General features: G+C 53.3%; 1 long non-coding RNA gene across 1 annotated transcript; it reads left to right on the top strand.

The window, feature by feature from the left end:
• Positions 1-989: 989 nt before the first annotated feature.
• LOC113611303 (uncharacterized) lies at positions 990-20,953 on the top strand. The gene is made up of 3 exons (XR_003429392.1): positions 990-1,024; positions 3,417-3,421; positions 20,812-20,953. It is a non-coding gene; the product is annotated as an uncharacterized LOC113611303 (long non-coding RNA).
• Positions 20,954-21,180: the final 227 nt, after the last annotated feature.

Genomic DNA, 21,180 nt, shown 5'->3' with positions numbered 1-21,180 from the left:
AGGAAACGGAATCTTTCCTGGAATCTCTAGAAGGAATCAGCCCTGACCACACCTTGGCATTAGCCCCGTGTGGCTCATTTAGGATTTCTGCCTCCAAAGCTGAGAAAGAATACCTTTCTGTTGTTTTATTCCAGTAAGTCTGTGCTCATCTGTTACAGCAGTGAAGGTGTGAATAAGAGTGAATAAGAGATCTTCTATTATGGTTCATTTCGTATTTTTTTCTTCTAGACGTTTATAGGTTTGCTTTTCACAGTCAAGTCTTGAGCGCGTGTGGCATTGGTTTGCGTGTACGGAGCCAGGTGGGCTCTGCTTCTTACATTTTCTACATGAATACCCCACGATGTCCGCATCACGTATGTACTGGTTCTTTTCCCTCCGACGCACCGACACAGATTGGATACCGGCATTTACAAGGCCTGTTCCGAGCTCTCTGTTTTCCCACTGATCTCCGTGTCTGTCTTTGTAGCAAGGTCATCCTGACCTCACATTATAACTGCTTAGGAAGCCTTGGCAAACGATCGAGTGATTCCCCTCTTGGTTTCCAAAGTTGTCCTGGTTATTTTGGGCTCTTTCCCCTCGTCCACACACTTTACAATCAGAATGTTGAGTTCTGTGAACAGTGCTACCAGGTTTTCTGTTGGAAGTTACAGCACATCCGTATACTGTGGAGAACCTTTGTCTTTAAGGAATGAAACCCTGTGATGATGGTGGATCTCTCCATCCATCTGGGTCTTCCTTCATTTCTTTCTTTCTTTGTTCTAAATGGTGTCCTATGAATTTTCTCCATAAAGGTCTAGCACAGGTTGCTTTAGATATTTTTTCTTAGATATTTTTGGCTATCGTTGGGAGTACGATAGTATTTTTTTTAATTTAATTTAATTTAATTTATTTTTGGCTGCATTGGGTCTTCGTTGCCGTGCGTGGGCTTTCTCTAGTTGCGGTGAGCGGCGGCTACTCTCCGTTGTGGTGCGCGGGCTTTTCATTGTGGTGGCTCCTCTTGTTGCGGAGCATGGGCTCTAGGCGCGTAGGCTTCAGTAGTTGTGGCACACGGGCTCAGTAGTTGTGGCTCACGGGCTCAGTTGCTCCGTGGCATGTGAGATCTTCCCGGACCAGGGCTTGAACCTGTGTCCCCAGCCTTAGCAGGCGGATTCCCAACCACTGCGCCACCAGGAAAGCCCCCATAGTATTTTTTAAAATGTTTTTTAATTGTCTATTGCAAATGTAACAGAATTCAGTTAACTTTTGTGTATTAATTTCTTATCTGACATTTGCTGTACTTTTTCACTGGTTTAAATAATTTATTACTAGATCCTCTTGGCTTTTCCACACAGAGAAGCATAATATCTGAAAAGTAATTATTTTCCCCCATCCTTTTAATCCTGAAACAATGTATTCACTTATCTGTTGGCTTGTTTATCGATTATATTGATGTTTGCTACAGGACTGGGGGAGATGCACTGTTCCAGTTAAGGAAATGCTCTTTTAGTTTTCGTGTTCTAAGAGTTTGGGTCCTGACTGAGGGGGTTTCATTTCCTAGTCCCCTGACATCCACCTTGGGGCTGTCAGGGTCTGGGCCTCTGGTCCCTGAGGACACAAGGACTGTTGAACACAGCTTGGGTTTGAGAGGCGCCGGGAGAGACCGCCTCCCAGGAGAGGGACGGACTTCTTGGCTCTCATTTTTCTTCGGGTGAATTGATTCTTGGTTTCTGCAACAATGTTAGACGAGTGAGCCACTCGTGTTGTGAAGAGGTTAGGAGCTGGGTGCACGCTGGTTGGTCAGAATCTCTTAATTTATGCTGGAAGAAAACGGAAATGTGGGCCTATGATAAAAACAGGATTTCTTTAGAATTGTGTGGCCCCGTTTACCTTAGAGGCTCAGACGGGAGCCCCCTGTGGCCCTATGGGAAAGCCAGCCTGGCTCTCTCCAGGACTGGGGGAGGCGGAGACCAAGGCCGTCTTGAGTCCGGACAAGGAAGCGGTGGGGACCACAGTCCTGTTGCCTGGAGAGCACACAGTCCCGAGGGAACTCTGCAGCACGGAAGGGAAGTGGGTTCAGCTCCAAATCCCAGCATTTCTGTTAATCTACCCAGAACCCCTCTCAACACTCCCGTGTGCACGTAGAACACGCCACGAAGGCGCGTGAGCCTTCCTCTCATAGTCAGCGATCTTCGATGGAGACATCATTTTAATTCAGGCAGCTCCTTTTCTGATTCGGGGAAAATGATTTTGGCTGAAGGAGGAGGTATTGAGTAACTGTAAGCCTGGAGCCCTTTTCTTCTGAGTCGAGGAATATTTCAGATTTCGCGCCGTGCGTGTCTTTACGCAGTAAGGACCTGGGGCGGCTGTGCTTGGCAGGGAGCTGGCCTGTGGGGGACGTGCACTGGAGGCGCGTGACACAGCTGCTGTGCGAGATGACATTTGTCCTCTCCAGGGGAAAGCGTTTCGGGGGCAGGTGCTTTTGGGAAATGCAGCGTTTGCCACTCTCTGAGACGACCACTCTGATCAATTCTGCGGTAAAGCGATGGGTGCATTTTTGTTTAATCTAGTTATGTTTCCCAAACTTCTTTGACCAGGGGTGGATTGGAGTGTATGTGATGGAATGGTTCTCAGAACACTAGCTGGGAATCATTGGAGGTTAACAGGGCGGTATGGACAACAGGTATTCCCGGGAGAGAGCGAGGAGAGGGGAGGAGAGTCTGTATAGTTTGGGGAGTCGGGTCTGACCTGGGCTGGGGTGAGCCAGGCTTGAAGGAAAGACTTGGGGGAGCTCGGGAGAGGATCCCAGGGGGAAATGATGGTACCGACAAGCCGTGGGAAGAGAGGACAGACCTCGTCCTCTGAGTTCCTCCGAAGATGCAAGATGGGATGGAAACGGAGAGTTTATTTTAGACAGTGGCTATGGAGATGCCAAGAAAACCTGGCTACATGGCGTATTCTGGTCATCAGTGTGGTTCATGCACCCATTTAAGGAGAACGTCAGGAGGGTCTCACCCCCGTGTGAGTTTCCTGGGGCTGCCGTAGCCAAGTCCCACAGCCCGGGGGGCTCACACACAGACATTCACTGTCCCCAGTCCTGGAGGCTGGAATCCAAGATCCAGGTGTGCACAGGGCTGGGTCCTCTTGAGGCCCCTCTCCTCCGCATATAGATTGTCTCTCTGTGTGTCCTGACCTCCTCTTCTTATAAGGACACCAGTCCTGTGGGATTAGGGCCCCACCCTAGTGACCTCATTTCACCATAATCACCTCCTGAAAGACCCCAACTCCAAATACAGCCACATTCTGGGGTGCTGGGGGTCAGGACTCCAACATGTGAATTCGATGGGGAGACACAGGGGCTAGCGCCACGCTGGTGGCCGGGGTCTGCGTTTACACCACCCCCCGGCCCTGCGGCGTGGTAGAGGGTGTGGCCCTAACAGATGGGGTGGCTGCCATGTGGCGCCATGTGGGCTGCAGCTGCGGTCACTCTGCTGGGGGTAGTTGAGGGGGGCGGCTTCCAGGCAGGGGTTCTTGGAAGAGGGAGGTGGTGCTTGACCTGAATCCTGGTGTCTCCCCGTACTCTGAGGTGTGGTCTGAACCCTAGACCACCCCTACCAGATTCTGATTCAGTTACTGGGGGGCTGGTGTTGCAGCAACTTCCAGGGCAGCCCATGCCCCTGACCACTGCCCTGGGGCCTCCGGGTCCCTTCTCAATGGATGTGTTGTATGGGTGCAGGGAGAAGTAACACGGATTAAATGAACACAGAGACACAGGGCATGCTTTTTTCTCACCTTCCCAGGCTGCTCTCATGCTCCACCTGGCCCACTCCTCCCCGAAACCCACCTACTTCCACCACCCTCACTCGCTCTCAGCCTGCATTGACCATCATCTGTTAGCAACTCTCAAACAGTGCGATAGAACCCGGGCTCCTCCCGAATCCGGTTCCAGACCTGCCGGTTCTGGTGGAGGCTGCTGCCAATCTTTGGCTGTGACCTTGACCCGAGTTCCCGTGTCTGTACAGAGTGCCAGTGCAGCCCCTCAGGGAAGGGGTGGTCTCACTGCTTTGAGGATAAGACAGTTATATACATTCGAATGTGCAAAATAAATGAATAGTCACAAAATCTTGCTTCCAGTGTGTTAAACGTGTCGGGTGTCTTTGAGATTCCAGTTGAATAAAAACCTCTTTTTTGCAAGAAAATCACACACACACACACACACACACACACACACACACACACACACACACACACACACACACACACACACACACACGATATAAACCAGAGCTGTGGACTCTCTCCATTTTTAAGGTGATCTTCATATAGATGATTCTTGCAACTTTGACCTTGATAAAGTCAGCCTCGGCCATGGGTTTTTTTGTTTGTTTTTACTACCAAAACCAAACTGACTTCTGTCCCAGGTCAGGTTTCATATTTTCTCTGTCTCTGGAAGGAACCAAGAGGAAAACCTAGCTGTCTGTTCCTCACAGGTGTTAGGGGACCCATGAGACAGTTTAAGATTTTATGTTTTCTTGGAACAATTGCATGCTTGCCTGGAACACTTCAGCAGCAGGACATGGAGTCTTTGTTGAAATTGCTTTTACCACCGTTATTTTCTTTTTCCCTTATTAATAGGTACCCAGCGGGGCCAATGAAACAAACACGTTCTAAGAGACATTGAACTTTATCGACTTGTGTTTGTAGAGCTTGGTATTTTCCCCGAGAGGTTAGTTATACTAGAAACGTCTGCCCGTGGGTGGTGAGTCACCTTCCCTCCCGTGTCCTGGCGCTGACTTTTCTTGGGGGAGGTGGTATCCAGACTGAGTTTTGGTCTTTCGGTGCCTCTCCTCGGAACCTCCCCCACCCCCTCATGATGATGGGGTTAGAGAAGCCTGTGTGAATTTCAGATGGATGTTGTTTTAGCGTGAGTATGCCCCGTGCGCTATTTAGGGAGTACTTAGGATAAAGCGTATCCGTTGTTTATCCAAAATGTAAATGTCCCCCGGTGCCCTCTGTGTCACCTGCGATCCCACCCACAGTTAATAATTAAGTGTTTTCCCAGGTGTTTGCTTTTCCCATGGATCAGGTGATCACGTTACCCAAACCCGTTATTAAGGTCAAGACCTTCTTGCTGGGACTTTTGGCCTGAACTCCTAGGACATCCCGGAAGGAAGCAGGTGCCGGTGCTGCCTTTTCCCTTTCAGACCCGTCCAGTGGGTGTTGGTGGCAGACACGTCCCTGTGTGACAATCACCCCTAAGCCGATGTGAGGGCCACGGTGGGGTCCTCGTGGCCAAATGATGTCTGTGGCCGGTGGGGAAGTTGGGGACGCAGGACCCCTTCCCCTTGGTGTTGTCAGTTCTGTTCCCAGAGTCGATTTGATTGTAGCCTGGCGCAAACATCCTCAAACCACCACCATCACCGCTTTCGCTTTTCTGGAAAGAAGACCCTGGGGTCAGACACACCTTATTGTTTAGGCCTGTGTGTCCACGACGGGTCACCAGCATGGGGTCTGCAGCTGCAACGTCACCCTGGAAAAACAACGAATTTCCAACGTCTGTACATTCCAAGCTTTTGCCTCTCATCTGACCTGTCTCAAAACCACCTGCGGATCTGGAAATGTGGGCTGTTCACAGTCCTGCCCAGCAGCAGTGGCTGGAGTTTAAAGGCGGCTGACGCCTGCAGACCCGGCATGTGGCTGGGCTCTGAGCTTCCGCCAGAACTTGGCACCTCCCCGAGGCCTGCTGCCCCCCGCTCCTGCCCAGGGTTCAGCGAGTGTCCCCTGTGCCCCAGATGATGGAGGGACAGTGAGGATGGATGGAAATGCTGCATTAGCAAGAGGATGAGACGGAAAGCACGTCCGAGGGCTTTAGAGAAAATGGACATGGTGGAAGTGAATGATCGGGGCACAATTACTTTTAAAAAATTTCAAGCCATGGTAGCTGTTTCTGGAAGCTGGACCTGGAATGCACCTGAGGGAGGCACGCCAGGGCCTGGCAGGGATGGGCCGGGGCTGTGTCTGCTCTGACCTGGCTCTCCATGCGCCCGATTCTCGAAAGCTGGCACTGAGGCCCACACTGCCGGAAGCCGATGAGCTTTCTGGGGTCCCAGCTCATCCTGCATGGGAACGCTGCCCCAGAGACCCTCACCCTAACCCCAGCTACAACCCTAACCCTACCCCAACCCTAACCTCTACCCCAACCCTAACCATACCCCAACCCTAAACCCTACGCCAACCCTAACCTCTACCACAACCCTAACCCTACCCCAACCCTAAACCCTACCCCAACCCTAACCCTAACCCTACCCCAACCCTAAACCCTACCCCAGCCCTAAACCCTACCCCAACCCTAAACCCTACCACAACCCTAACCACTACCCAACCCTAACCCCTACCCTAAACCTAACCCTACCCCAACCCTAACCCTACCCCAACCCTAAACCCTACCCCAACCCTAACCTCTACCCAACCCTAACCCCTACCCCAACCCTAAACCCTACCCCAACGCTAACACCTACCCCAACCCTAACCCTAACCCTACCCCAACCCTAAACCCTACCCCAACCCTAACCTCTATACAACCCTAACCCTAACCCCAACCCTAACCCTACCCCAACCCTAACCTCTACCACAACCCTAACCCTACCCCAACCCTAACCCTACCCCAGCCCTAACCCCTACCCTAACCCTAACCCTTACCACAACCCTAACCCTACCCCAACCCTAACCCCACCACAACCCTAACCCCTACCCCAACACTAAACCCTACCCCACCAGCAGTCGCCCCTGCCCCTGCCCGTGCCTGGCCTCCACGGACCTGACCGTGGTTCCTCCTCATTTGGTACGGATCCCCACCTGTGATGTGATGTCCCGTCCCATTATCCCTCTGCCTGTTTTCTGCTGGTCCCTGCTGGGTTCTGAAGCAGCACAGACACGGGGTCAGGAGGGGAAGAAGCAGCTCTTCCTGGGGCAGAAGCTACTCTGTACTAACTTCCACCCATCAGGACAGAAAGAAGCCACCGAAGCCCGGAGAGACCAGACCCGACACCCGCGCCCGTCCCATCCACCACTGACGTGGCCCCTCACCCCCCAGGAGGAGGCGGGGCTCATCCCTCCGTGTCTCTCTGTGCTGATGCCTAGTGATTCACAGTTACAGGCACGGACTCGGCTCCAGGCGACCCGGAGCTCTCACTCACTGCATTCAGCTGGGGGGCCATCTACAGATAATGTCGATATTGGGGCCTCGCCCAGACCAATTGAATCAGACCTTCTGGCACCACTGGTTTTGTTTTTGTTTTTAAAGATCCCACATAACTTCCCTGTGCAGCCAGGATGAAGAACCCCTCTTCTAGAGGATATGCTTCATAGAAACCTGGAAACCTAGTTGGAAATAATTATGTATACCCAACTGTATAATACACAATTTACATTTATATTACGTTATAATATATTATGATAATTACACACATATAAGTATATGTAATATAATAATATACAATTATTTCTATATTATAATTGTAACTGTATTACATAGTGTGTATGTAGCATGTAATTATGCCAGGCACTTACTTTTTTCCTGTATAAATGGTGAACGAGCGAATGCAGGAGTGAACGTGTTAGTAGAAGGTGCCGCCAGGCTGTCTGGGACGTTCCTAAGGTAGAACCGGGAGTATCCAGACCCTGCCCTTGGCCACAGCCCTCTCCACCCTCTCCACGTCTTGCACGTGTACGGTTGGGAAAACATGAAGCTGAAATGACAAAGGCATTTGGCGGTGAGCACAGGAATTCCCAGGTGCCCTGAAATCTTAATGCAGAACGACACGGGTGAATTCTGGAAATTTTAATTTAAGAAGTCAGATCTCCCTGGGTGATTTGGATGATCTGCTGTTTGAGATGTTTAGCTGGGGACCCCTCACGGGTGGTTTGAAGGCAGAAGACAGAGGAGAAGGCCAGCCTGGGGAATTGGGCGGATCGGTCGTCAGGTGCACAGACTCACGGCCCGTGGGCCAGGGAGAGAGCCGGGCAGGAGGGACATCTGGCAGCATGGAGCCTCTTGGTTCCGGGAGGACCTGGGGGAGAGAGCGGGCTGGCCAGGGAGGTCGCCGCAGCTGGCTCCTGCCCCGAGCGCTGTGTGGCCACCCCCAGCAACGCCAGATTCTCCCGAGGGTCACGGTGAGCCAGAAATCTGTGTTTTCATGTGAAGCCTCTGGGTTAGGACACATTCTAAACCCTCTGCAGGCCAAACAGAACAGCATCTGGGGGCCACACTATCCCGGCCCCTTCCCCAAGGATGGTCCAGATCCTCGTGGCTGGAAGGGAGCCCCTGACCTAGTCACGGTCTTGCCTTTCCCTGGGTGAGGGTGCGTTTCTAAAGTGCCTCCCGCACTTTGCCGGGCTTTGTGTGTCTGGTCAGTTGCTGCAAATGTCCAGGGACCTGGTGGACGAGCAGAGAAACACTTCCCGGGGTGTTTGCTGTCCTTCAACGCACTCTGGAAATAAACGGTGGGCGTCAGCCTTCCCAGACTGGACACTGAGTTGGCGGTGACCGAGCTTTGTCCTGCCTGGGACTTTTCTGAGGCTCCCCCGAAAATGAAACAGTGCAGGGGCCATGCACCCCAGCACCTGAGGCAGACGGGCAGGTGACTGTGTTCCTCCCTCCCCCCTCCCCCCTCCCCCCTCCCTCCTGCTTTTCTCCCTCCTTCCTCCCTCCCCCGTCCCCTCCTTCTGCTGTGAAATATTTCCAACACTGAAAGGAAAGCACAGGGAATAATGTAGCAAACATCTGTGTCCCCAGGTTTGTCGAAGTTTGGCGTTCTGTCCTGTTGGCTGGAACCGAACGTTACAAGTGGCGTCACAGGCCCTGTGAACCCCTTTCTGCCCCTCCCGACTTTAGGACTTTGTGTTTCCCATCGGTGCCTCTGCCCCGTCACTCACATCACACTCACAGTCAGTAGACAAGTCTGCATCTTTCCAACCTTTGTGAACAAGGACACCGTGTCTGAATGGTCCTACAGACCGATTTCCTTTCTCAGGATTACATTTGGGGTCCTGTGTGTGTAGCTGGGGTTCAAGCCTGCTCACAGCTGTGCAGTCCGTGGGAGGAAGACAACCTGTGAGCCGGGTCACCCAGGACACCCTGGTTTTGCAGGGAACAGTCTTGGACATCTTTCCTGTGCACGTGACCTTGGCCTTTGACCTCCTTTACAGAGTCACGCAGAAGTGCAACTGCTGGTTTGGCACGTTTGTTCCCCACCAGCACCCCCGGGTCGCACTGGCTTTTATCCGAACCTTTCTGGACCCCTGCCCATAGAGCTGGGGGTGTGCCCGTGGTCTGCCTGCTCCCCAGTTCTGTCCTGCTAACAGCCGTGGTCCAAGGTGGCAGTTGGCCTCCTGACCCGGGTCCTTGATGGGGATCTTTGAACTTTCATTGCGCTTGATGGTAAGGAAGCTGCCCTCCCAGCCTCCATGGGCTCTTGGGGACCCCCGAGCCTCCCCCATCAGCCTGCCCACGACTTTGGGTTCTGCTGCACTCCTGGGCCTGGAGATTATCTCATTTCTGAGCCTGGCCCTGCGGGCTGGGTCTGTTTTTACACGATACCTATCATTGCTGTGTTTGAAGCAGAGGGCGTTATTATAGCAGGAGCTCAGCACCCTTCTGACCTGAAGCCTGCATCTCTTCCCTTCCTGCTGCTCTGTCCTCCAAGAAAAACAAAGGGAGCCTTTTCTCTTACCTCGGAACGTTTCAAACTGCCCCACTGCCCCTTTGGTTAATCCCCGTAGGCTGTGGTCATGGCCACAGAGAGTTAGGGCTCCTTTTAAATGCTGGGTTTCCAAGCACCGGGGCAGACAGGGCTCACGGGGCCCCCACTGGGTCCTGGCGGCCTCCTGGCTCAAGCGCTGGACAACGGGTCACTCTGCCTGTGATCACGTCCACAAACGTGGGAGCCTGCCTCACTCAGACGCCCCCGGGTTCTTTCTTCAATTTCCCCCAAAGTTTGTTTTCCTTCTCCCCCTCCGTGTAGACACAAACAGCCATGCCGCGCAGCCCGACATCCAGCGAGGACGAGATGGCCCAGAGCTTCTCCGACTCTTCGGAGGAATCGGACTCGGACAGCTCCAAGGAAGAGACCATCTACGACACCATCCGGGCCACAGCGGAGAAGCCGGGCGGCGCCAGGACGGAGGAGAGCCAGGGCAACACACTGGTGCTGCGAATTGTCATCGAGGACCTGCAGCAGACGGTGAGCCTGCGCCCGGGTCAGCGTCAGGCGTGACCTGAACTCCAGATGCCTCTGGGCCCCTCTGCCCGGCCGGTCCCTGTGGCCCACGCGTTGGGCTCCTGCCCCCTCCCCGCCGAGCCCCCAGCCCCGCCTGCCCCCTCCTGGTGGTCCCGACCACCTCCCCCTCCGTCCTCTTCGTGCACTGCCAGCAGCACCTGCTGCCTGCAGGGACGGAGGCCAAGCCTCGGGGGCACAGAGACCAGCCTTGCAGCAGCAGCGCTCACAATGGGTGCCTTAGCAGGCGGGCTGCCAGCGCTCAGGAGGGCCCTGCCTCTTCCCCTGCCGCTCTGTGCTCCCCACTTCCTGGGGTGTGCAAGCTGTGTCCGGTGTGCCCTTCCCCGCGCTGCCTGTTGGCCACGTCCTAGCTGTCCCTGGAGGCCCAGGCCCAATGCTGTTTGCAGTATCGCCCACGAGGAAGACCGTCGTTCTGGGGTGAACGTGCGTGAGGTACCTGGGGGTGCAAGAGAGGGGTCTTCCCGGCCGTGGTTCCATTTCAGCGGGGCCTCGGAAGATGGAGGAGGGTTTCCCTCGGGCGCGGGCATGGCAGGTGACAGGGACACACGCAGAAGCCTGGGGGGGGGCACCTGGCAGTGGGGTACAGTGTGGCGGGGGACCCATTGGGCTGGGCTGGGCTGGACTTGAACCCCCCGAGGACACTGGGTCCGGCGTCTGGGCCAACGGGGAGGCTGAGGTGGGTCGGGGAACCCAGGAGGGCTTTCTGGAGGCCGGCAGATGGCAGACCCACAGTCAGGCTGAGTGGGCACCTCTGGCTGGGAATTCTTGTCTCTCGGATGTAGACGGCCTCTGGGGCGCTCTGGAAGGGGGGTCGGGTGTGCCACGTGCAGCCTTTGTACTTGAAGGCCCTGATGGGGAAGGGGCCGCGCTTGGGATCAGAGGGACTTGGCCGCGGGGGGGGGGGGGGGGGGGGGGGGGGGGGATGCTCACTGCGCCACCACCTGGCCATTTGGTGCAGGTACATCACGTGGCCTCTGACCCGGGACCTCATCTCCTGGTGCCCCGGGGGTCTAATGAGTAGGTTTGGTGCCTCGGCGGTGGGGGTCTCTGCTCTCCCAGGAGACCTCTGCTCGTGGTCTCCCCCGGCCCTGCTCTCTGGGGAGGGGCCCTACGTGGGCTGAGGGTGCTGTGCTGGTGACACCGGTCATCTAAGAGCGAGGCCAGACTGCCCTACCTTCTAGGGAGAGCTCAGGGCGACCTGAACCCCAGAATGAATCCAGCAATGTGGCTGTCCTGGCATTCAGCTCTTCCTTTTTTCTTTTTAAGATTTTTATTTTTTTTTGATGTGGACCATTTTTTTTAAAGTCTTTATTGAATTTGTTACAATATTGCTTGTGTTCTATGTTTCGGTTGTTTGGCCCAGAGGCATGTGGGATCCTAGCTCCCTGACCAGGGATCGAACCCACATCCCCCTGCACTGGAAGGTCCCAACCACTGGACCGCCAGGGAAGTCCCAGCTCTTCTCTCTTCCATGTCATTTAACACCTCTTATAAAAGTTAACAAGATTATTATAAAAACTTCGTCATATGGAAAAGCACAGATGCCAGTGCCAGAAGTGGTTGTCAGTAACATTTAATGAACATTTCAGACGTGTCTCTCTAAAGGGTTACAGGTAACGGGTGGCCGTGTACGGATAGAAATACGTGGGTAAGCCTCAAGGTACACATGCTGTTAATAAATCAGCATCATTATGATGATTTCATTTGACTCTAAAAGGAGAAAAAGTCAGTGAAGGAAATGCTGAACTTCAGTTATTTTATTTTATTTTATTTTTTGCCATAAGGGAGACTGTTTCCAAATGAATCTGTAAACTTAAAAGAAACAATTACAAAACACTGGAAGGCTGAAATCTTTACTTGTTGTCATTTTTGATTACAGCTTTTTGCCTCCTTTTTTATTGCTGTAAGGAACTTAGTGTTCTCTCCTTGTATTGTTTGGGGTGGATTAAGCTGAGAGCTGTGCTAAACAGACCTCCAGATCTCAGGCACTTGACCCACAGATGCTTTATTTCTCGGTCCACTGGGGATTGGCAGGAATGAAGAGGTGGCGGTGGCAGTTCTGACCATGCAGCCATTCAGGGACTCAGGCTCCTCCAGCCAGGTAGTGGGGACATGCCCTGGCCTCTGGAGTTCTCTTCCGGGTCTCCTGTATCTGCTCAGACGATGAGGCAGGGAAAAGAGATAACCCATGGACCACGTCTCTCCTCCCACCTTCCCTCACGTCCTCCGCAGGCTGCACCTGACCCCAAGCACCTGACCACAGAGGAGGCTGAGGAATGTAGTTTAGCTCTGAACCTGGGAAGGAAAAGGTCACAGTGTGTGGAGAACAGGCAGCTGTTTGCATGTGCACACACATGCACACACACACACACGTGTGCACGCGCGGCCTCTCCTCCCCACCCCCTGACTCTTGTTGGTGTTGAGCTCTCTGCATGTGGCCACTGTCCGCCCAACGTAACGCGCATCCTGCTGCAGCTCTCAGAGCCCCGGCATCCCTCAGGCCCTCTTCCAGGGTCACTGATCATTGCTGGGTGGACAGTGGCCTTCTCGTCACAGCTGTTCATTTCATTTCCACCTCTTAAGTGGATGGAGTTGACTGTCCAGGGTTTTTTCAGGAAGAGGTCCTGGGGGCACTGCGGCCCACTGGTCTCATCACTGGCGGTTGGGATGCTCTTTGACGTCTCCTTGATCCAGGGAGTCCTGGGCCGTCGTCCGCAGGTGACACACAGGTGAGGATCCTGCGAGCCTCTGGTTGCATCTTCATCTGCGGATCAGTATGCAGCCTTGTTGTAGGTGTGTTTCTGTGTGAAGAATGTTACTTCATACATAGAGCTGACTCGTTATTAACACCGAGCTCACGGCCAGCAGCCTGTAACTCACAGCTGGTTGCAGCTCAGCTGACACGTGATTTCTCCCCGAGGCACGTCGCAGCCTTTTCACCTACGGACACCAGACCCCACTTCAGCATTGTGCCCAGGGACCGCTTTAAACAGCAAAATCAGCAACAGAGAGCACAGAAATGCAAACACGGAGCACTGAATAGACTAGGATAAGGACACTTGTTTACAAGATCACAGCTGACACAGAAGGCAGCAGGTCCTCTGTTCAAACTCAGCTGGGAACGGGCACGTCTGTGCTGTGTCTGTAAGCGGTCACAGAGGTGCCACAAGAATTGATTTGAGGTTCCCAGTAAATTTCAGCAAGTAGGCAAATTCCCAGATATGGAATCTGCAAATAACAAGCGTCAGCGATGTGCTTGAAACCGTCGGCTTGCGCGCGGTTTTCCTGTGGGATCTCTGAGTCAGTTCCCGCCCCACGTTGCCCTAGATCTGCAGGGATGTTGTTCCGTGGTCCGCTTGCCCTGAACTCGCCTTGGACACGCCTTGTCGGGGACTTGGTGTTTTTCTTTACTGGATTCCTAAAGAATCAGTTTTAGTTACTAGACCAGGAAGTGTTTGGTGCTGGCCGTTCTGTTTCCTGGAAAAGCTTCTGATCTGCAGATGCTGCTTGTGCACTCTGCTTCGCAGATTTTTCCTTTTCTCTCCTCCCCTCTGGGGGAAGCGTTCTCTGTTTCAGAGACAAAATTGCTCTTTTCTTAAATTGAAGTATAGTTGATTTACAGTGTTGTGTTAGTGTCACGTGTACAGCAAAGTGATTCAGTTATACATATGCATATATATCTGTTCTTTTTCAAATTGTTTTCCATTATAGGTTATTACGAGATATTGAGCATAGTTCCCTGTGCTATACAGTAGGTTCTTGTTTATCTATTTTATATATAGTGATATGTATCTGTTAATGCCAAACTCCTAATTTATCCCTCCCCCCCTTTCCCCTTGGGTAACCATATGTTTGTTTTCTATGTCTGTGAGTCTCTTCCTGTTTTATAAATAAGTTCATTTGTGTCATATTTTAGATTCCACATATAAGCAATATATTTGTCTTTCTCTGTCTTACTTCAATTAGTATGATAATCTCTAGGTCCATCCATGTTGCTGCAAATGACATTATTTCGTTCTCTTTTATGGCTGAGTAGTATTCCTGTGTGTGTGTGTGTGTGTGTGTGTGTGTGTGTACCAAATCTTCTTTTTTTTTTTTCTTGCGGTACGCGGGCCTCTCACTGTTGCGGCCTCTCCCGCTGCGGAGCACAGGCTCCGGACGCGCAGGCTCAGCGGCCATGGCTCACGGGCCCATCCGCTCCGCGGCATGTGGGATCTTCCCAGACCGGGGCATGAACCCGTGTCCCCTGCATCGGCAGGCGGTGGACTCTCAACCACTGCGCCACCAGGGAAGCCCCTCAAATCTTCTTTATCCATTCATCTGTCAATGGACACTTATGTTGCTTCCATGTCATGACTGTTGTAAATAGTGCTGCAATGAACGTTGGGTTACATGTATCTTTTTGAATTATGGTTTTCTCAGGGTATATGCCCAGGAGTGGGATTGTAGGATCATCTGGTAGCTCTGTTTTCAGTTTTTTCAGGAACCTCCATGCTGTTCTCCAGAGTGGGGACACGGTTGCTCTCATATGGGCTCTTCCTTCTCTGGTTCTGTCCTCTTTTCTCTGATTGCTTTGATCACCTGGCGTTTTCCCTGTTTGTTCTTTCTTTACGGTATCTTCAGGTGCGTCCATTCTGTCCTGTGCCTTCTGCTTTATCACCGTCCTGTTGTTTTGCCTTCCCATTTGTTTTCATAGCCCTGTGCTCGCTGTTTTGGAAGATGATTCTTTTGAGTTATTTGTTTGTAGAGTTGGTTTCACAGCTTCGTATTTTCCTCCTTAGCATGAAGTACTGAGATCTTTCTTCTTCCTAATCGGGGTATATTTTCATCCAGAACAGATGAACCAGGTGTCTGAGTTTTGCATGCCGTCCTTCTTCCTTTTCGCCATTTCTTTCCCCGTAACGTCTCTGTTATTTCTTTACTGTTTCTCCTGACCTGTTCCTGTGGTTTTTCAGTGACTTGCTATTCTTTGTTGTGGTCACGAGAGTGAGTCAGGCTTGGGGGTCTGTCTCTTGGCTCTTTTAGACACAAAGGCCCAGGTGTGGGGAGTGTTGAGTCTTTTTAGGAAGTCCAAGCTCTTTCTTCAGAGATTTTTCTGGTGCAGGGAGCTGTCCCGTTCTCGTGCATGGACACCCCCAGCCCTCGGAGCACCCCCAGTGAGCAAGCAGCCCTTCCTGGGGGGGTCTCCTTTTGTCTCCCCAACCCTTGCCCAGTCAGAGGAGGGAAGAGAGAAGGGCCCCGTGTTCACGTGTGTCCAGGTTTGAGTATATTGATGCAAAATGTCTGGAGTTTTGTCCCTGCCAGTACCACTTCCGGGAATGAAGGTTGGGAGTTTTCCCCTGGAGGATTCAGTTTCTCTGGGGTGTACGAGAAGGATGTTTATGGCCTTAGTTGTGCCCGTTTTCCACTTCGGGTGCTTTTGGGGGTGGCTTTCATTATTTGGGGTCCCTGGGTTGGACCTGGCTTCACCTCTTCTCGGCCCCTGGGTGCTGCACTGCTCGTCCAAAGACCCTCCCTGGTGGGGTCCTGGGTGACCCCCGCCAGCCCGGCATGGACCTGTCCTCACGCTGCAGGGTTTAACCCTTCGAGCTCCTGAATTCTGTTACTGTTTATCGATGCTGGAGGGGTTCGGGGGACTGGAGAAGCACTCCCCTCCAATTTCAGACCCCAGACGCAAATGGGAAGGTGGAGGAAGGGGGGATGATGTGTCTCTTCCCCACCCGTCGCCCCAGATGGGTTGCCTGTGTGCCCGGGGCTGGAACTGAAGGTCTCCGAGGCTGGGGCCTGGCCCCCCTGCAGGTGTGAAGTGAGCCTCGCAGGCTGGGCTCACAAATGTCTGTGACCTCAACGGCTGTCCCTGCTCAAAGCCTGTCTGTCTGAACAGTCCACCCCAGGGGGCACTTATCATCACAGCAGGGAGAGAGGCCGTCTGCCAGCCTGACTGCTGGGAGGCTCCGAGGGCAGCCAGGCCAGGGTGTGGGACGTCATCGAAGGTTGTCACAGGCCAACTGACGGTGAGTGGCCCGGAAGGTACTCTGTCCTCAGGCCACAGGCTTTGGGGACCTGTCGGGAGTTGCTGATGGAGAAACACCTGTTCTGCAGGCCCAGAATTACCAAAATTCTTCCCGAAAGGAAGATCCTCCCAGGGGTTTGGTCTCTACTCCCAGGAGCATAACTGTTTCCAGAACCTTCTGAGGACCACCTCTCTTCTCTTCACTTTGTCCAACACAAAGAAAGGTCCTGGAGTCTGAGACTAGCAGTCCCGCGGGTGTGAGCGCTCAGGACAGTGGCCGTTCTTCCCGCCGGAAGGCCCTTGCCAGGGTGAGTCCTGGAGCTGGGGGCTCGAGACGGGCCTGGACTCCTGCCCAGAGGATTCGTGGAGCTGCGAGGCAGGTTCATCAGCCCAGTGCCCGCTCACGGCTTCTCCAGAAGCTCACGTGGAGGTCCCTCTTCTGCCCCAGGTGGAAGAGGTTCCCTCTGTAACCGAAAGTGGGGTTCAGCCGCTCACTACTCTAAAGCCAATAAAGGGGCAAGGTTGGTGGAAAGGAAAGTTTGCCTCATTGCGGAGGCTGGCAACCTGGGTGGGACAGGGCAGATGTGCACAGCCCAGCTACCCTCCCTGACAGTCAGTGGGCAAGAGCTTTTTTTTTTTTTTTGCTGTTGCGGGTAGGAGTTTATTAATTAATTAATTTATTTTTGCTGTGTTGGGTCTTCATTTCTGTGCGAGGGCTTTCTCTAGTTCTGGCAAGCGGGGGCCACTCTTCATCGCGGTGCGCGGGCCTCTCACTATCGCGACCTCTCTTGCTGCGGAGCACAGGCTCCAGACGCGCAGGCTCAGTAGTTGTGGCGCACGGACCTAGTTGCTCCACGGCATGTGGGATCCTCCCAGACCAGGGCTCGAACCCATGTCCCCTGCATTGGTAGGCAGATTCTCAACCACTGCGCCACCAGGGAAGCCCCAAGAGCTTTTATAGATGGAGGAAGAAACAGCACAGTCAGCTCTGACGGTCATCTTGACATTGGCCATGCGGTGGTCTGATCAGCGTCGTCTTGACTGTTTTAAGGACAGTTAATGTTCAGTTCCAGGATGGGTTTGTTCCCATTTCCTTGAGACCAGTCCTCGGAATTGTGGCAGCTTATGTCACAGCTACAGTCTGGTCACCATGTAATTAAGTTCTTCCACCTGGTGGGTTTCCGTATCTAAAATAGCTCAAAGGACATGGCTCAGAATATTATCTCTAGCCCTTGAGGAGGAACTAAAGGTCCTTGACTTTGCTTAATGACTGAACTATTATTATTTGGGCTTCTTTGACTGTTTTCCTTTGTTTCTGCATTTTCTCACCTCTCTGATTAAACCTATTGTTTGGCTAACGTTTCTTTTTTTCACAGACGAAAGGCAGGCAGAGGACATGGCGGGCGGGGGGAAGGCCATAGGGTCCTGCTCCGTTTCACCTCTCCAGGTGGGGTCTGGACCTGCTTCTCCTGAGTGGTTGCTGTTTCTGCATCTCAGTGGGACTGGAGTGTTGAACCGTGGATGGAGAGTCTCTGGCAGTCCTGATACTCCTTCCAGGAAGGCTCCCCGGGGGCCCCCGCACGCGCCGATGAGCAGAGTCCCGGGTGGGTGGGTGGGTGTGCAGGCCACGCGGGGATGACAGGTGGGGTGGGCTCTGGAGTGTGGCAGGAGGGCCTTCCTTGTGCTTTGCTGGAGCATCGCAGAGGCACAAGGCGCTTACGGTGGGGTTGAGCTCTGGCAGCCGTCGGTAAACTTGGCCTTTTAAGCAAGATACACGAGGCAAAATCAATAGAAACTATATAGCTCTTGTGTGATTTCTATTTGGGAGCACAGCAAACGGGGACGTGGGGACAGAGCTGGCACCAGGACCTTCACAGTCCCCTTCCCAAGCCTCCCTGAATGTCACATCACAAGGACGGCGCAGAGGAAAACAGAAGGGGACGGGATCCCCCTGGGTGTGTACAGCATCCGCCCCCACGCCCACCTCCACCCAGGGGTTGGCACCGAGTGGCTGCGGGGAAGCTGTCGGTCCACGTGTCTGTCCCCACGACCCGTCTGAGCCAGTTAACGGAGGTGCAGGAACCTGGCCCACCTGGCAGAGGCTTCTGGAAGATGCCTTTTTGCTTTAATCGATGCTTCCATTTATTAGATAACTGCATCTTCGAGTTTATTTCATTGAGGAAAGAGCATCTCAGCTGCTCTCCTGACCCCTCAGCCGCAATTTGTTTCTGTCCACCCGTTCCTCTCTCCCTCAAATTTCTCCCTGAGAGCAGCAGCCCGTAGCATCCCCGATCCCCGCCGCATCCTTCATCCCCACTGCATCCCCGCTTTGCCTGCCTCCCCCGCCCTGACGCCCACATCAGCTGACCGGAGTGCCCCCCACCCCAGCCCGATCCATCACTTGCCTCCAGTCGGGCTGTCAGGGTTGCTCCACCCACGTGGCCTTGGGTCCCCTGGCTCATCACTGAGAATCAAAGCAGAACTCCAAGAGCACAGAGGGCTCACTTCCTCCTCCTTCAGGGTTTTAAATCCTTATCCTGTTGCCGCGGACAACCGTCGTATTTGCTTTTTATATCTGAGGCTTCCCTGGGTTTTGAATATGAGGAGGACTTTGCCTGTCCTATCCGTTTTTGAGCCCATCTCCTCCTCCAGTAGCTGAGAATCCAGCCCCGACGGCTGGCCTCTCACTCTGCAAAGACCAGGAGGTGGGCATGCATCGTGAGAGAAGGTTCTGGAAGGCCTGTGCAGGAGTGGCTCGTCACGTTGAGAAGCTCCGTCGGAGCACACGGCTGGGTGCATGTTCAGTCCATCACTCTGGGCCCCTCGGGAGGTGAGAGTCTCCTTCTGGGAGTTAATTGCAGCCTCTGAATTCCACTCCCAGAAGGTTTGTCGTTGACTGCCAAGGACGCATCTTTCCAGAGGGAATGTGGTGGGTTGGGTGGACCCTCTGCCATGTTCTCTGGACATCCAGGCACTGGGCGAATGGAGGGCAGGAGGCTCAGGCCGAGGAAGCCCAGGTTGGCCGAGCCTGTCCCCTGCAGCCTGGCCCTCCCGGGCTCCCTCCTGCCTGGGTTTGTCTCACATTCAGACAGGATTCCTTCTCCTGGAATCCCTCTGCCGCTCCCTCATCCCTCCACCTCTACTCATGTCTCACGGCAACCAAGCTCGGCAAGGCCTCCCTGACCCTCCGGCTGGCGGGAGGTCCTGTTACCACGTGTGTCCAACGCCGTCCCAACCACGGTCACGCCTCCAGCTCGACCTCCCATCCGGGGACTGGACCTCATCTCTCCCTTGACATCTCCTCTGAAAGCTCAGAGGCCCCTCGACTCACATGGTCCGGAGCAGATGCCATGACGCTTTGCTTCTTCCCTCTGACCCCACAGCTGGCCCCCTGGTTTCCCTCTCTTGGCCAGTGGTTACATTAAAAACCCAGCTCTCCTGAGGTGTGATGTACAAGCCGTGAAGCTCACGCATCTTAAGGGCCCCGTCCAATGGTTTTCAGTAAGTCTGCTGAGTTGCCCGGCCACCTCGGTCTGGACTCTTCCCATCACCACCTTGTGCCTGTTTGCATTTCCTCCTCGTCCCCACTTCTAGCCCCGACAGCCACTAACCGTGTTCTGTCTCCATGGAGCCCCCTCTTCTGCACCACCCACGTGAACAGGTCACCTGCGGTGTGGCCTTCTTTCACCCAGCGTCATGGGAGTGAGGTTCGTCCCCGTCGTGGCATCTGTCTGTTTTTTCCTTTTTATCGCCGGGTAGTAGCCCATCGTGTGGCTGAATCCGTTCCCCGGTTGATGGCCAGCTGGGTTGTTCCCACTTTGGGCTGTGAACCTTCTCTGATTCTGTTGTCTGAGCCGGAACCCAGGAGTTATCCCGAGCATTCCATCGCCCCTCAACCAATCCGCTCCCGAGTCCTGCCCTTTGACCTTCTGAATCCCTTTGCACCCGTGTCACTCTCTCCCCACCCCAGCCCTGTCTCTGCCATCTTCCTCCTGGACCAGGGGAGCTGCAGACCCCTCTTTCCTCTCAGCAGTTTTCCGCACAGTGCTGAAAGCAGTTGTTTTTAATGCGAACCCGGTTGCCTCTTTGTTGTAGACAAAGGTCTACGGTGTTGTAGACCACCGTCCAGGAGTCTTACTGTTCTTAGAATAAGATCAAATGCACAGACTTATTTACAAAACAGATATAGAGTCACAGATGTAGAAAAGAAACTTACGGTTACCAAGGGGAAAGGGGGGTGGAGGGATAAATTGGGAGACTGGGATTAACGTATACACACTACTATATATAAAATAGATAATCAACAAGGACCTACCTTGTAGCACAGGGAACTCTACCCGATACTCTGTAGTAATCTATATGGGAGAAGAATCTAAAGTTTTTCTTTATTTTTGGTTGCATTGGGTCTTTGTTGCTGCACGTGGGCTTTCTCTAGTTGCGGCGAGCAGGGGCTACTCTTCGTTGCGGTGCGCGGGTTTCTCATTGCGGTGGCTTCTCGTTGCGGAGCAGGGGCTCTAGGCACGCAAGCTTCAGTAGTTGCAGCACGTGGGCTCATTAGCTGTGGCTTGCAGCTCTGGAGCGCAGGAGTTGTGGCTCACGGGCTTAGTTGCTCCGCGGCATGTGGGATCCTCCCAGACCAGGGATCGAACCGTGTTCCCTGAATTGGCAGATGGATTCTTAACCACTGCGCCACCAGGGAAGTCCTGGGAAAAGAATCTAAAGAAGAGTGGGTATATGTAGATGTATAAATGAATCACTTTGCTGTACACCTGAAACTAACACAACGTTGTAAATCAACTATATGCCAATAAAAATTAATTTAAAACAGAGGATCAAATGCTAGACATTTTATGAATTCATCTCAGCCCTCGCCTGCTGAGGTGACATCTGAGCTGA

Source organism: Aethalodelphis obliquidens, unplaced genomic scaffold (assembly GCF_003676395.1).
Source record: "Aethalodelphis obliquidens isolate GAN/ISIS:26980383/991018 unplaced genomic scaffold, ASM367639v1 scaffold69, whole genome shotgun sequence".
Classification (NCBI taxonomy): Eukaryota; Metazoa; Chordata; class Mammalia; order Artiodactyla; family Delphinidae; genus Aethalodelphis; species Aethalodelphis obliquidens.
Note: the sequence above shows the minus strand (reverse complement) of the source record. Positions and strands in the feature narration are given on the sequence as shown.